This window comes from Toxorhynchites rutilus, chromosome 3, assembly GCF_029784135.1.
Source record: "Toxorhynchites rutilus septentrionalis strain SRP chromosome 3, ASM2978413v1, whole genome shotgun sequence".
Classification (NCBI taxonomy): domain Eukaryota; kingdom Metazoa; phylum Arthropoda; class Insecta; order Diptera; family Culicidae; genus Toxorhynchites; species Toxorhynchites rutilus.
Genome location: NC_073746.1, coordinates 44,994,958 through 45,007,702, shown reverse-complemented (window position 1 = coordinate 45,007,702; position 12,745 = coordinate 44,994,958). Strand labels below are relative to the sequence as shown.

The 12,745-nt window shown below is 38.1% G+C and overlaps 1 protein-coding gene across 3 annotated transcripts in view; it reads left to right on the top strand.

Moving 5' to 3' along the window:
* The first annotated feature begins 8,677 nt into the window (after window positions 1-8,677).
* The window catches only part of LOC129775468 (prohormone-3), a 76,417-nt gene continuing 72,349 nt past the window's right edge, over window positions 8,678-12,745 (top strand). For all 3 annotated transcript variants that reach the window (XR_008742960.1, XM_055780250.1, XM_055780249.1), the window contains exon 1: window positions 8,678-9,245. The gene's annotated coding sequence lies outside the window, so the exon portion shown is untranslated. The remainder of the gene's footprint in view (window positions 9,246-12,745) is intronic.

The following is a 12,745-nucleotide window of genomic DNA, read 5'->3' as shown; positions in this document are numbered from 1 at the left end:
CAATTCCAGAGATGGTTTACCTCCATTGGAGGAGTATAACTTCCTTTCTCGTTTGATCTATGACAGCGCGGTTCACGCTCAAACGAAACCCATCCCAGGCTCCACTATTCGTCGAAGGCCTCCCAATCCATGGTGGGATAGCCAATGTTCCAAGCTTTATCAGGATAAATCGAACGCATTCAAAGCTTTTCGGAAACGTGGAACCCCTGAAAATTTTCAGACGTATTTGGACCTTGAAAATCAATTTAAAAACTTGATCAAAGGGAAAAAACGTGCTTATTGGCGAAATTTCGTGGGAGGTTTGTCACGAGAAACGTCAATGAAAAAATTATGGAAAGTGGCTCGAAACATGAGAAATCGCTCTTCATCCAATGAAAGCGAGGAATATTCACATCGATGGATTTTGAATTTTGCACGGAAGGTTTGTCCTGATTCCGCTCCTGTGCAAAAAATTGTTCGAGATATACCACAAGACAGGTGCGATCTTGATTCCGGGTTTTCGATGGTAGAATTCTCTCTTGCTCTGCTTTCATGTAACAATTCTGCTCCGGGATCGGATAGAATTAAGTTCAACTTGCTGAAAAACCTCCCTGATGTGGCGAAACATCGCTTGTTGAATTTATTCAATCGGTTTCTGGAGAATAATATTGTTCCAGATGATTGGAGACAAGTACGAGTTATAGCTATTCAAAAACCCGGAAAACCCGCGTCCGACTTCAATTCGTACCGCCCAATAGCAATGCTGTCTTGTATACGGAAATTGTTGGAGAAAATGATCTTGTTTCGCCTTGATCGATGGGTTGAAACGAATGGCCTACTCTCAGATACACAATATGGGTTCCGCAGGGGCAAGGGGACGAATGATTGTCTTGCGTTGTTGCGTTGAAGAAATTCAGAAATTCAAATGGCTTACGCCGAAAAAAAACAAATGGCTTCAGTATTCTTGGACATAAAGGGGGCCTTTGATTCTGTTTCAATAGAGGTTTTGACAGACAAATTACACTCTCGGGGTCTGCCGCCTCTATTGAATAATATGTTATATAACTTGCTTTGTGAGAAGCATTTGAACTTTTCTCACGGAGATTCGGCAGTAAGTCGGGTCTCTTATATGGGCATCCCCCAGGGCTCATGTTTAAGCCCCCTTTTGTACAACTTCTATGTAAGCGACATCGACAATTGCCTTTCACAAAATTGCAGCCTAAGACAACCAAAACACACTTAATTAAACTCGAGCGAATTCAGTATCTTTGTCTCCGTATTGCGTTGGGATGTATGCCCTCAACGCATACCATGAGTCTCGAGGTTTTGGCAGGCCTACTCCCACTAAAAGATCGCTTCAATTTATTATCTCTTCGGTTCTTCATCCGGTGTAAGGTCATGAACCTATTGGTGATCGGAAATTTTGAGCGGCTGATCGAGCTAAATTTTCACTCCGGATTCATGAGTTCATATCATGAATTCATCTCCATGCAGGTTGATTCTTCTTCGTATATTCCCAACCGTGTTTGTTTCCCTGACTACATCAATTCCTCTGTGCATTTTGATCTGTCCATGAAGCAAGATATCCATGGATATTCAGATTACCAACGATCGAGGATCGCTCCAACGATCTTCGATGAAAAATATAGGGGTATCAATTGTGATAATATGTACTTTACTGATGGGTCCACTATAAATGAGTCCACAGGATTTGGAGTGTTCAACGAATTTTTTAGCACCTCACACAGTCTTCAGAATCCTTGCTCAGTGTATATTGCTGAATTGGCAGCAATTCATTGGGCGCTGGACAGCGTCGCCTCACGACCTGTTGAACACTATTACATTGTAACGGATAGTCTTAGCTCTGTCGAAGCTATCCGTTCAGTGAGGCCGGAAAAGCACTCGCCGTACTTCCTTGAGAGAATACGAAAAATTTTGAGTGCTTTATCCAGACGCTGTTATGTCATTACCTTTGTCTGGGTCCCTTCTCATTGCTCAATTCCGGGTAATGAGAGGGCTGACTCATTAGCAAAGGTAGGTGCGATTGAAGGCGATATTTATCAGCGTCAAATCGCCTTCAATGAATTTTACTCTTTAGTCCGTAAAAATACCATCGCTAACTGGCAACGCAAATGGAACGAAGATGAAATGGGCCGGTGGCTTCACTCGATTATCCCTAAGGTTAGCCTCAAACCATGGTTCAAAAGTCTGGACTTGAGTCGGGACTTTATTCGCACCTTCTCCCGACTCATGTCCAATCACTGTTCGTTAGACGCGCTACTCTTTCGTTTCAATCTGGCCGGCAGCAATATCTGCGTTTGTGGCCGAGGTTACCACGACATCGAACACGTTGTTTGGTCGTGTGAGGTGTATCTTGTTGCCAGATCGAATTTAGAGAACTCCCTTCGGGCTAGAGGAAGGCAGCCCAATGTGCCGGTGAGAGATGTGTTGGCTCGGTTAGACCTTGATTACATGTCCCAAATATATGTTTTCCTTAAATCTATCGATGTTCGTGTGTGATTATCCTTATATCCTTATACCCTCCATTTCTTCCTTTGTGAGTAATTGGTCCGCTTGCTATAAACAGAAGAATGAAATGTAAATTCACAACTGATGTACGAATAGATTTAAGAATTGAGTGTGTGTGATTATCAACATTGTAATAATTTCCTTATACCCCATCCTTTTCCTGAGAAAATGTCACCCTTTTAATCTCGAGTCCACCACGAGTAATCGGTTTCCCACATTACTAACTATAGATTTAAGAAAATTGTTCATATATATAGTTTTAAAAATATATTTAAGATTTCGGCTCCTTTAAACTTATGTAACTGAGCCTGTAAAAATAAACGAATTTATAAAAAAAAAATAAAAAAATTCCCTTTTGAAAAGTCAAAGACCAGTATTTTTCTATTTTCACCTTTAGGGTTCATCATTAAGAACTAGGCTGGTCTGAAAAATGAACTTTTTACCAATACGCCCATTTTCGGAAATAGATAAGTTTTTTTACCGTTTAACCAATCAACAATTAACTATTTTTCTAATTTGTAATTTTCAAACAGCTAAAAAAATTTCAATGAAAACTACTTTTTAGGAAGAATTGGACAGAAAATCTGCGTCCCAAATGGCTACTTTTGGACGAAAATTTTGATAACTGTAGTTTGACAAACGTTCATCTGAAAGTATAGATTTGTGACGGAGTTTGTAATTTCCTATAGAAAGTTCATTCAAATTCTTTCCATGCGATGTGAACAGATCGTAAATTGGTCAAACAGTTTCAAAATATTTAAAGCTGTTTTAAAATTAGTATATTTTTCTAAATCAGAATGAAAAAGAAGGAAACAAAAACAAAGAAATAAATTTTCCTGATATTTTGTGATTCCATGGAAAAAAAAAGTCTTAGGTTTTTGATAATTATACGGAAAAAGATAGGATAGTATCTTAGGAAGAGAGTTAACTCCGCTAAACATGCATTGTTCCACAGATGACTTCTCTGGATGCTGAATGCATGTTACAGAGAGTTATCTTCCTTGATAGATTCTCTTGCTCTTCCTTAGATCAGAGTTTTTTTTACAGCTACATGGTACCTTGTCCGAAATTTCGAAAATAGTCTGCATATCCAGCCGATTTGCAGGAGTTCTTCTATCTTGCAAGAGCTCTCTTCAGGAAGGATTCATGCTTCAAAACAAGGATCTGAAGAACCAAGGTCCAAGGATAACGCTGCTAATGTTTAACTTAAAATTGGGTGGCTTAGAAGGAAAACGGTGTAAGTGAATTGATCGATTTCTCTTCATCAACATTTTTTTTTAAGTTAATAACTCAACTGCAAAAACGTTACAATTTGAGTTTGCTATAGAATCCGATAGATGAGCTTCTGATCTATCTTCCACATTGTCAAATACAGCTAGAAATGTATCTGCAGCTAAGTTTTGACCAAAAGTCGACGTAGAGAAATGATGTCCATAAAACAACATGACAAAAAAATCACGTTAAAAATTCATAACAAAAAAAAAACGATTTGATGATGCAGACTTAAGATCTTCAGTATGGAATATGTCCATCGCCAGCCTCAATCACTTTCTGAATACGTTTGGGCATGCTCTCTGCCAAAGTCTTCAGATTTTGTGCGTTAATCTTCTCCCAGGCTCTCGATAGAAAAATCGAGGAACGATGACGCGGATCGGACGTGTTCGTACGTGCTCTGTCTCTTTGTATGGAGTACCGGTGTTTAATTAGTGTTTCGGTTTAAAAACGCGTCTATATTATGAATAAAAGTGAGCTATCCGCCTCGGTGCATAGATTTTCAGTGGAATTAGCGTAAATTCCCTGGATAATTAGGGAAAAAATTATAATCGAACAGTGAATGTTTTGACGAAAAAATGCTTCCATGTTTAGTGCAGTGGTGTGTGTTATTCGGTCGGTTTCGTGTTAAAGCTTGTTACTCGTTCCGTCGCGTATGCATGTATGTGTTTGTGTAAAAAATAAGGTTTTTGCACTGAAGGTGTTCTCATCGAAAGCATGTTGTGCTAACGTATCGATAGTTTCGCGTTCCTTTCGTGCTTGTTTTAGAATTTTAAACTTTCCATACAACATATGTGCTGCAATGTGTATGCGTATGCGATTAACATTATGATCCACACGTCTGATATACAGTGATGGTTTTATCACAGCAGCCCCGTCATGCCACCGAAGTTATGCCGGAAACCTATAGAGCTAAGTTTATTCATTATTTTAATAATTTTTTTTCAAATTCAACCTCGAAGATTTAATTTATGAAAAAAAATCATGATGAATGAATGAAAATGGCGACATTTTCACCGTGTTTAATTCAAATCGCATGTGATGTAAAAAAAAGGATAAGCAGAGATTGTGCTGAGTGAGAAGATATCTTGAATAATTTGGTCATTATAAGTGTTTTTGTAAGTATTCATGTGCGAAGATTTTTTCGGTTTCACAGGCAGTTGATTAAAAGTTTGCCTCGTCGCATTCTGATTACTTGCTTTGGAGGAGGTCGAAGGAAAAAATCGCCATGATAGTCGTTGGGTCCGTTCGATCGCAGCAGAGTTGCTGCATGTTGGTATTTTTTATTTAATTTTTCTATTGAAGAACCAACTGTACCCTTGCGTTTGTATTTCATCAGAGCAACCTATTTAGCAGAAGCGTGTGAGCGGATGCTTTTATATGATAGGTGGTAGTGAGCGAAATGATGATGAGTAGGAAAGTCGAAGGAAATATTGTGCGCTACACATACAACGTTCCGTTACCGCTCCGTCATCTATTCTCTTGGACTTATTTTGCCGACGGCGAATTTTCCGTTGCTGGTGTATGTGAATGTTTGCATGAGAATTGAATGGAAGAATAATTGACACAACGGTACGTGACGTGACGTGAACGTGACGTGGATGTTGTATGTGAATCGCACTTATATCTGGTGTTACCGGTATTGTTTTAGTGTCAGCATCAGCAGCAGCAGCAGCAGGGCGAACAAAAAGTTTGGCATTTGCATGACCGATGCGACGGCCTGCTTTGTTTATATCGTGTCTTGCTTCATCATCGCCTCTCGCTCGCATGCTGCCCTACGACTCTGTCTATATTACTTGCTGTGCTCTGAATGTACGAACATCTTAAACCTAAGACGAGATCTGACAACTGGCTTCTGACTGTATTTTTAGCTTTTTCTTCCAAATGCGAGCAACAGGGATGCCGATCCAAGAAATATCAAGATTTCCAATTGTTATAACATATTTGGGGATCATTTTAAAAGTTCTTCACAGTATTGTTACAATTTTACATCATTATTCACTAGAAATCTCAACAGAATATTTACAGAATTTCGAGAGGAACACGCTGAACATCTCGGGCGTAGCATGGTCTACATCATTCATTATTGATATTTATATTTATTTTGTCCATTTAATATTATCTATTACTAAACACTAAACTTCTTTAAGCAGTAGTGATACTAACTCGTCTTTTGACTATCAGGTCGAACACATAATCATTAAGATAAGGTTTAGAAGTTTGTCCTATGGGAGAAAAGTTAGTTGATGCACTCTTTCTCTCGTGGGTTTGTTCTAATAAAGGTTTAATTTTAAACAATTACACAGATATGAACGTGCCAACCATCGGAAGGCTGGTATATATTTGTAACATTGTCAGTATCGCATAGTTCTACTGAGCAATTATTATTTATATTTATTTATATTTTATGATTGAATTTTACTAACCAACTATTTTTATCATTTTGATCATTTTTATTCATATTTCAATTTAACACGTTGAGCCCCGTGTCCACGTCCGGCCCCGTGTCGGTCCTTAGGGGTTGAGTTTTTTGGTAGGAAAGTTATAAAATAATAAAATAAAAATATATACGGTTTGTTTTCGGATGTTTTACAAAATGTGACTACTTTCTAGCCGAATTTCTAACTGTTTTCTATTTAAACCATAATTATCATTGTGAACTGGGACCGACACCGATATTGTGGAAACGCTCTTGATGCGGGCTGAATGGAAAGAGCAGTAAGAAAAAGAATCGGGGCTCAACGTGCTAATAGTATGTCTTATATCTTCACAAACATGTGAAAATCTGTGGTAGTATTTATTTATTTTTGAACATATTTATTAAGATGAAAAGATATAGAGGGTTTGGACCTCTGGGAGAAGAGATAGTAAAATCACTCTCACTCCCGCGGGTTCACCCCTATTCCCATTAACAGTTAAATAACAATTCATAAAAATAATTCTTTCATACAGCTACTGATGTGACAATAATCGGAAGGCCGGAGTGCACTCATAATATTTCACATATAATATTACTTATTACTAATTTTACTAACCAATTACTTTTTCAGATACAATTTTCATTAAGTTTTATTAATAGTATAAACTAATCGTAGTGATAGTAATAGTAATAGTAATAGTTAGTAATAGTAATAGTAATAGTGATAATAATAATGAAGAAATTTCTTTACTAAGTACTACTAAGTTATTAATAATAATAAGCTACGCCAATAGCACTGACTGAGTGTATCCTATGGCTTACCTTCCCTACTAAAACATATCCTAAATTCCCGAGGTATTTATGAGAGGTCGTAGAGTTCTCTGCATCTCTCTTAAGTAAATATCGAACTAACATTCCTTCCCTTTCCTTAGCAGTTGCAAGGACGTGGCTAGGGCAATTCTCAACTGTTGGAGAAATCCTGCCTTCATCTAAGAGATATTACCAATCGTCAGTAACGGATGAAGGCGAGTTTTTGACGTAACAGTTCTGAATTCGTACCACCTACGATATTGTGCAACTTGCTCAATGCTAATGCTAATGCTAATCTTCTCCCAGGCTCTCGATAATGCTGTGAAATACGTGTCCTTGTTCGATACCCCTGTTTTTTTCCACCTCATTGTCCAGAATAGCCCATAGAATTCCAGTAACCTTTGAGCAGGATCATTTCAGAACTTTCATCCGCTTAAACTTGAAAAAACTTCGTTTTTTTGACACTATGTTTAGTATCATTGTACTGATGGAGAATACAGTCTTTGCCCATGCAGATTTTTGCAACGGATTCATGAACTCTAGCCGTGTTTTTTTTTGGGAAAGATGTATGATAGTTTACGAGCGAACTTGCTCTGCCATCTATGTTCCCTGATCTTGCGGTTAATTGTAAGGTCGGACACTGAAAGCTTCTGGTACTTTGTCCAAATGTCCTGTAAAACGCCACGACTAGTACCATATGTTGCAGCAATTTCCGTTATGTTAGATCGTCCTTACAGTCTTTTACCGCCAAATTTCGGATGGGACATGAAATATGTTATTCAGCCATGATTTCTTCAAGTTCCAACACTCTTTTCAACGATAAGCAACTGAAGGACAGCTTGAAACGAACGTAGAGTAGAGTAGAGAATGGCGTGTACAAATAGTTTTGACATAAGGCTACACCAATAACAAACAGTGGCTTACTGTTTTGTTACAAGATATTGTGAATTTTTCCAGAGCATTTTTTCCATGTCATACCTGTTTTAACGAAAAATTACCATATGTGCATATAACATGAAAAATGTCGAATGGAATTATTCAATGCTGTACAATGACGATTGATGCCAACTTCCTACATATTTCTAATCATTCAACTATGAAAAAGTTCATGAGCTCGGTTGGATTTTTCGTTGCTGGTCACTGTATAAAAAAATTACACAAAAAGAACCTAGTACCTATGATTACCGATTCGCAATTAGAAAGTATTTTTCCATAAATATAGGTTGATACTATCAAATCCTCGGGACGCTACCTGGTTTCAATGATAGCATTCTCAACAGAACAACAAAGTAAAGTTTTGCAACAAAGTGAAAATAATGAAACACATTATTCCCATGCTTCATTTCCTCATTCGTTTGTATTAAAACTAACTTCGAAATAATCCAGGATATACCATCAAATAGTCTGGCACCGCGGGACGATCCTCGCATCCTTCGCTGTAACACAGACCGTGGGCGAACACAACTGAACTGAGTGCCCAAGCATGCGCCTCGCCCAATCTTCTCAGTAGCATACTGAAAAAGCTTGCCACTCGTGGGTGAAAAGACAGGTGGGACACATGTGCTTCCGTTTGGTTTTCCACCCCGAACCGACCCGAGAGGATGGCGAGAGAAACGAGCTTTTCATTGAGACGGAACCGTCGCCGAGAATGTATTTCAACAGATTCCACTCCACACGCTGCAGTCCACTTTCGACCGAGGAATAGAACGTTTGCCAAATTGCCAGCGCGCTCGTGCCAAGCCCCGCGTTCCAATCGGTGTGCCCCGGGAGATACACTGAATTGCTGCCCTCCTGTCGGTGAGAAGTGAAAAACAAGCAACGGGAAAAGTCCTTCAACCACAGTGAGGTCTTTGCTCCAGAGTGAGCGAGTACGGTAACGGGACGTCACTGCGATCCAGGATATCAGCGTGGACAGTTCCGTAGAAGCGCACACAGTAGAAACGCTCCCAGTGAAAAATCGCCCAACGACGACGGTCACATCCGGTCTGAACTGTGTTGAATTAAAGGGGAAAACATCAAATAGGCAGCAGAAATTTCCCTGCTTTTCCAGGGAGGAAAAATTCCAAAGTGTCACGAGGCGTGTTATCGTAGAGGTGTCGCGTCTAGCGAGAAAAATTGTTGGTTTCCAGTGTTGAACTTGCTCACTTTGAGTAAACGGAATCTGTGTATTCGTGAAAAAAGTGGTTCGGCAGTTGAACGCCCGAGAGGTTGTCTATTTTCATCAGTAAGGAAACAGGTAACATCAATTTAGTGAAGTGATATGTATACGTTGAATATTTCATCCAGATTGAAAATAATTCATCGTGAAATATTGAACCGCTATATTATGTTGAGAATGGTGCTAAAAGCAACGACAAGGAACGATGAATTCAAATTGCTATCCTTCGCATTATAGTAGTACAATTTCAATTTTTTATCCCACAGTTGGAATAAACATTTGAGATATTACGTAATGATGTTGAGATTTTTGGAGTATAACCTCGGTTAAAATAGCTTAAACAGGAATCTTAATTGAACCTGAATAGAATAATCCTCACCCAATTCTACGATAAATGTGCTCCATCAAAAATGATATGTTCAAAATATGACCCGCCCCTTCCGATGTAGTCTCCGTCGATTGCCATGTTCTGTGCTAGCGTTTGATCCATTCCTCGAAGGCTTTCTGGAACCTTATCTTAGGTATAGCCATTAGTGCTTTAAGTGATTGGGGTTCCTCGGGTTCCTCGAAGGAGTTCTTTATTTCACTGAATAGAGAGAGGTCGGGTGGTACCAGCTACGGTAAATTTCGTGGCTGTAGAATGGTTTGAAACGAAGAACAAAGCATACAATGCTTCAAATACCAGCAATAAAAACAGATGAGCTTGCGTAGAATGTACACTTCGTAGTTGCTCTCCGTGATTAACATGAACTACCGTTCTGAATCATATTTCGGACGCTTAAGACATCTGATGCAGAAAACAGATCTAAACTTTATGCACAGGTATTATTTGGTTGATATTTTAAATTAGTTCAATATGCTTTTAACCTTTCTACTTTGGTACCTGTTTGATTGGAAACATAAAAAAAATCATCGAATAAAATGCTTTTCAAATGAAGCGAATAATTTGTAATTTTTAATTTTGTAATTTTTTGGACGAAAATTACCTTACACTTGATTCTTTTTTATAGTCAACTGCGAAACACTTACCAAGCAATCATAGTAAACTGTTAACAATGATGAGAACTGATGAAACACGGGAGAAATTTAAATATTTATGAACGGGTAAATTCTACGTGCTCACGCTAAGGAAACGTCAAACACAAACGATAATGAGTAGTGTTGTAAGATTTCTACCGATTATGTTATAATTCAAATGTAGTTCTCATTTGAAATGATAGAGAAACTAAGGGATTACTCTAAAGAAGCAATTGTGATATTAATTTGTTAGTTATATCATCAGTGCATTAAGCATTTCAAGATATTAGAACAAAGTGTCCGAAATATGATTCAGAACGGTATTGAAACTGCCCAAAGAACACACCAAAAGAACAAATTTCATGCAAACTCGTCTTAGAAGCTGGAAAGCTGGTCTTAGGACCAGGACAAAGAATAAAATGTAGGAAATTTGAATTTTCATAAAAAAAATCAAAAAAATTACACTGAAAAACTTGAAACGTGAAATTGATTTTTTTTCTCAAAAATGTATTTATAAAAATCTCAAAAAAATATATATGAATAGCCCTTACGATTTCCAACAGGTCACCCATACATCGGGGCACTTATACAAAGAAAAAGATTTTCTAACAACAACTTTTTCATATTTTCTTTGAGAAAATTACAACTAATCCTAATGTTTTTTCAAGTCAAGATAGTCATACCTACAAATGCCTAATTAAAATATGAACGTTGTCCAAGATGTCAACTTTCTACCTTTTATAGTTTCTGGCAGGGCGCGATATAGTCATGTTCAACTGAGAATAGTCAGCGGACTATGAAGAAATTCCCCTCTGTATTCAATTAGAAATTACTTTTGGCGTTATCTCCCTCTACGACTCGCCTATCTCATTTCATTCTTCCCCAGTCAAATGGACTTCATTGCATTTTGAAGTGACTCCCCTCAAAATGAATTGTTTTTTTTTTTATCTGTATTATAGTGACTTTCAGCTCATTTGGCTGGTTCGTCACTTTTTACTTCCACTTTTTGGAAGAATGACGGGAATGAGAATTGAACTCGTGACCTTTAGCGTGAGGGGGTATGTATGTTACCACTACGCCAGATCGCCTCCTCATGAATTCGTTTTTCTCTCTCATGTATCAATAACACTCTTAGGAAAAATTGATTTATATGACGAATTTTTCGCTAAGTATTGATTAATGATTAATCAATTTTTGTAATACGAATTATTCGTACATATCACACGATAGCCTTTGTAAACAAATGTCAAACCGGCCATAACTCAGTATAAGTCGTCGGTCCAACGTTGGTTTTACATACACTCTAAACATGTTATGTTAACTCAACTTTTATGTATACATGGTTATTGATTTATTCAGTAATTATTGAACTATGCATTTTTAGTCATTTATTGAACAACATGTTTACACTTTCTTCGCGGTTGCCAGTAATGACAATCGTCAAAGTTACCGATACCGCGTAGTAAAATGTACCATTCGTTGGTAGGGATGTGTATTACATCAGACATTCATTTTGGTGACATTTACAGAAAATATGATTTTTCAGTCCCTGAAGAGAAGAGAAACATTGTATCGCAAATTCATCCCCCCCCACCTTTTGTGATTTTCCTGTGAGAGTATTTTTCCATCCGTGAAACAGTGCACATCAAATTAAAACCAAAATAGAAGCAGAACAAGAAACCTTGAAAAGTATTGGAAAATTTTTTTTTTCCTCCACCATATTTGACAGTGATGAGTTGAGATTTTTGTCAAACGTGTTTTTATGCTATATTCTTGTCGCATCGTGCTTTTTTTGTGTAATCAAGCAACCTATTTCCCATGTTCATTAGTTTGAGTTTGAGTTAGTTTATTTCTATGTTCGTTAGTTTGACTTCACTGTATGTAGACAATAGACCATTAATGGTGTACGAGGTATGGCTATTAAATAACGAGACTGGTTACGAAAAAGGGTTATATTTTAAACATTACGGTACATTACGGTCTCTTTGGCTTCTCACACACCTTTCCGTACGTTTTTTCCATTGTTCGAAGCAGTTCTAAAACTCTTCTTTTTTGATGGTGTTCAAAAACCGCGTCGCTTTTTCCTTTGCCTCTTCTACGAACTGAAATCGGGTACCTTTCAACACGAATTTGATCTTCGGGCATAGTAAAAAGTCGCATGGGGCTAGATCTGGCGAGTACGGGGCATGTTCGGGCACTGGAATGCCCTTATCGGCTAAAAATTGCTTCACCGACAGCGCTTTATGGGCAGGTGGGTTGTTGTTCGTGTTTTGTAACACATGAATTCCGACGCGCACTACAAACCACTGCTGCTCGCAAACTACTATAGTGACAAAAACGTGTTTTCGTACGTTTATAGCAGACACTTCAAGCTACCGAACGTACTATTCGTTTTTTCCCCTACCCCTGTAGGGCGCCCTGCAGGCGCGCAGTCTCGTTATTGAATAGCCATACCTCGTAACTACTTTTTTGCATCAGAAATCCAGTTTTCGTTTCTCTTTATATGGGGTAATAATAAGAATGTGTACGTGGGTAAGAGATTCATGTCAGCGGGAAATAGA